At 39.0% G+C, this 4381-nt stretch overlaps 1 long non-coding RNA gene across 1 annotated transcript; it reads left to right on the top strand.

Moving 5' to 3' along the window:
• Positions 1 to 979: 979 nt before the first annotated feature.
• LOC124874375 lies at positions 980 to 2856 on the top strand. The gene is made up of 3 exons (XR_007039786.1): positions 980 to 1037; positions 1283 to 1421; positions 2821 to 2856. It is a non-coding gene; the product is annotated as an uncharacterized LOC124874375 (long non-coding RNA).
• The last annotated feature ends 1525 nt before the right edge of the window (positions 2857 to 4381 follow it).

Here is a 4381-nt window from a genome sequence, read left to right on the forward strand (position 1 = left end):
AGGCACCAGTAACATATATCCTCACACCATTAATAAAAATGATTTTTAACATAACTACGCAGATGACAAACAGCTTAACATTACGATGTTACCAGGTGACTTTGAACCCATTCAAGCTTTAGGTAGGTCAAATCAACGTGTAGATGTGCCATCATTTTCTTCTGTTGAATAAAAACAAAACTGAAGTATAAATTGTTGGACCAAATGTGTAAGTGTTCAAGAGTCAGCACAGCTTCAGCTACTACAGCTTGAAACCACTTATCAGGCCTAAAATCTGGGCATTGCTATGAACACAGACCTGATCCTTTAGAAGCACATAAAGACCATCACTAAGTTGGCCTGAAGAACATTTCCAGGATTAAATGTCCCAGCAGGATCTGGAAAAACTCACCCATGTGTTTATCTTCAAATTGATTATTCAGTCAAATTGATTATTGCAACAGTCTCCACAGGTCAGTCAAAAAAGTTGATCAGACAGCTGCAGCAGATCCAGAGCTGCTGCCCACATTCTCACTAAAACTAAGAAATTAGAGGTCATCACCCCGGTTTTAAAAGTCCTTAAACTGGCTCCCTGCACCTCAGAGAATAGTTTATAAATCACTGAATGGCTTAGCATCCCCAGAACCAAACCAGAACAAGCAGTATTCAATTCTCATGCTCCAGTAATCTGGAACAAACTCCAAGAATGCTGCAAAAATGCTGAATTCCTGAGTTTGTATAAATCAAGGTTAAAACTCCATTTGTTAAGAGCTGACTTTGTCTGTTGTACTCAAACTATTAACTGAAACATAATAATTTTCAATTTGTAGTCCAACTTTTCTTTAACTGCCTTTATTGTGTGCTTTCGTTTTTTATGTTTAATTCATGTAAAGAACTTTGAATTGTCTTATTACTGAAATATGCTGTACAAATAAATTTGCTTTGCTCAAATCCTTTAAATTTCGCTGCTGTTCTATGTTTCTCTTAATGCCTGTTTGGTTTCAGATGTTTGCAGTGGCAGAGAGCCTTGGGGGTTATGAACGTTTAGCAGAACATCCGTAAGTATTTCCTATCTTTCCTGCTAACAGTTTTAAAAATAGATTCTTGGGTTATACATGTGTACATTTGCAAGATAGGCAGCACTTTACAATAATATCACTAGAGGGCAGCAGAGGTCAACAAGAAAATCTATTCTAGCCTTACTTTCTTTGCATTGAGTATATTCTGCTTTCCATCAGAACCTCAGGATTTGTTTCTGAGTTCAGCTCAAGTGTAACTAACACTGTCTTCTGTCTGAATTCAGGGCAATTATGACCCATGCGTCAGTGCCGGAGAATGTGAGGGCCATTCTGGGGATCAGTGACACTCTGATCCGCCTCTCGGTGGGATTGGAGGACACGGCTGACATAATCGAAGACCTTGACCAGGCACTGAATGCAGCTGTAAGTATTAGATACCGGCAAAACACCAGAAAGACCTCAGTTTGATAGTCAAAATAGTGTTTGAATATGAGAGTGGAAATCTGAACTTCTGCCAGATTTCCCAAGGTGACTAAGGCTGAAACCGTCTCCTCTTGGGTCCGAGCTAGAACTCAACTAGCGGGGGGAAGTAAGCATTTTGTTGTATAGATGTGTAGGAAACTTGAGGCCATACAAATCAGGTGAGATAAACTCACCACTTTTCAAGCTGATTCAAAGTTTTAAAAGTATTACGTTAGATTTCCTGAAAATTCTCAGGATGGTGATAAAAATGGTTTTGATGGCCAAAGGACTAGTTGATGTGCTCAGGCTGATTTCAGATTATTCTCTCCTTCAGTACTACGACCACGTTGGACAAATCTGACCTTTTCACAAAGAAACAAAAACAAGCCTTTAGCAATCTCTGGGAAGAAATATAAAAGATTAACATTGCTGGTGAAAAACCAGGGCTACATTACTGATAAAGAGATAATATATTTGTGGCCAGAGGTTTGTCTCAGGAAACAGAGATTGGGAACTGCCAGTGTAGCATGATTCATGTAGTAAAGAGAAGGACGTGTCAAAATGAAGACAAATCAGGCCAGAGGAAGCAATGGGAATATTTTGGGAATATTTACAGAGAGCCAGTCCTGGAGCAAAATCATATGAGAGCTGAGCAAGGTGTGCAGATTAATCCTCTCTCTGTGCTGCAGGGGCAGATTCATCATTCCTTGATTCTGTGCTGCAGGCAGTGCAACACAGACCTAAAGAGACACATACTCTCCTCATAAAAATCTTTAGAATTAATTCTTCTTTATGTTCCTCAAGTTAAACTTAGAACATATGTAGAGTGTTTTGCAAAGACATTCACATCTTGAGTAGATGAAGGATGTATCCAATTAACTAGCTACATGCCTGTTCGCTTTGTATGTGCAGAAACCATTCTGAGGTTCACTGCTCAGTTTCACCTTCTCTCACCGGAGTGCATACTGTGCACTGCTACACTCACCCCTCTAATTGGTGAACGTTTTAATTGAAAATGACTCCAGGTCAAGTGGTCCTTATCCAAGGATTAGAATCAGAAACGTGGATGTTGGGTAATCATGTGGAGCTCTCTGAAGATTTGTTAAATTTAAATTGGAGCTATTTTTCACCCTCTATGGTATGTCTTCTGTTAATCTGCTTTTGGCTCGCAGTTATTGCAGACTGCCTGGCATCTCGCTGTGGCTCATAAAGACAAGGTGACTGATTTTGTAGATTACGTTTCCTTGTTTGAGCTCCATGGATCAGTGCGAGCCATCAGTTTTAACCTCATGTCTGTGTTTCAGCCTCTGAATGCACAAGTTATTGATCTCTGTGTTTTTTCTCCTGCTGTCTTTGATAGCATCCAAAGAAGAACTGAAACATCGTCATGCCATCCTCGAGACTGAGGTTGTCGTAGTAACGATAGTAGGAGGTACCTGAGATCTAAAACCCGATGGCTTTCAGGGAACAAAATGTTCTAAAAACGGTACAAATGATTCCATCTGTGAATAATTATCACATTTTTTAAATGATAACCTATTAATGTCCTTACTATAGCATCACTTGTAATCTTATTTATCTAATGTCGGTTTTACTTTTTGTTTAAATTTTTTCTTTGAAAGCTTTATAAAAAAAAAAAGGGAAAAATCCTATTTGTACAAAATTAAAATGCAAGAAGCATAAGTCACCAATTGGAAATTGTTAAAGAAGTTGGCTCTTCAGAGTATCTAAGCATATTAACTGGAAGTTGAGTGGAGGGAAGATGTTTGGTTAAAAAAAAAGTTGCACAAGCAACAGGAGTAACCTCAGTCCTGAGAGGATTTCAAAATAAAGCCTTTTCAAGATTCTCGAGGCATCCAGCTAGTACAGCTACAGTTAGTCCCTCAAGAATCTCCACATACAGACATGTACCAGGACATGGGCTACAAATGTCACATATAATAATAATAATAATAACCTTTACTTAACCAGGTTTGGCCCACTGAGATCAAAATATGTTTTGGCAAGAAAGACCTGGCCAATAAAATAGAGTTGAGCAAACCGAACAAATTTTTATTAGCTCAAATGTTTATTTTCTCTTCACAATATGATTTGTGTTATTTAAGATTTTCTACATATCTACACACAGTATGTGAAAGAATGAAGTACACCTCTCGCATCTTTGTAAATATTTCGCTATATCTTTTCATGCGACAACACTAAAGAAATGACACTCTATAGCAAAGTAGTGAGTGTACAGCTTGTATAACAGTACTGACCCCTCGAAATAACAACGCACAGCCATTAATCTCTAAATTGCTGGCAACAAAATGTGACTACACCTCTAGGTGAAAATGTGAAATTGGGGCCAATTAACTATTTTCCCTCCCTGGCATCATGTGAGTCATTGATGTTACAAGGTCTCACTTGTGAATGGGGAGCAGATTTGATACACTTTGTGTTATCACTCTCACAGTCCCTCATACTGGTCGCTGGACGTTCAACATGGCATCTCGTAGCACAGAACTCTGAGTATCAAAAAAAAAAAAAGAATTGTTGCTCTACATAAAGAGATCCCCGCTTAAAATTGGTCTGCATGGCTGTCGTCCCGGAAGGAGGCCTCTTCTTTGCTGTAAACAAACAGACTAAGGACATGGATTACTGGAACCATATCTATGCTCTGATGAGACAGATATACACCCATTTGGTTCAGATGGTGTCAAGTGTGTGTGGCGGGAACCAAGTGAGGAATACAAAGACAAGTGCATCTCACAAGTCTCAGTACGTGCACTCAGGCATGTGTCACAACATCGGGCCATAGAAAATAAAACCTTCTCGTCTGAAACAATTACCCATCTTAAGCTGATCAGAACAAACACATGTACAGATACATACATGCCTATTGTGGGTCTTTGTTAGTCTGACACAGATGAACACCAAGC

The sequence above is a fragment of the Girardinichthys multiradiatus genome, chromosome 9, assembly GCF_021462225.1.
Source record: "Girardinichthys multiradiatus isolate DD_20200921_A chromosome 9, DD_fGirMul_XY1, whole genome shotgun sequence".
In the NCBI taxonomy this organism is placed as follows: domain Eukaryota; kingdom Metazoa; phylum Chordata; class Actinopteri; order Cyprinodontiformes; family Goodeidae; genus Girardinichthys; species Girardinichthys multiradiatus.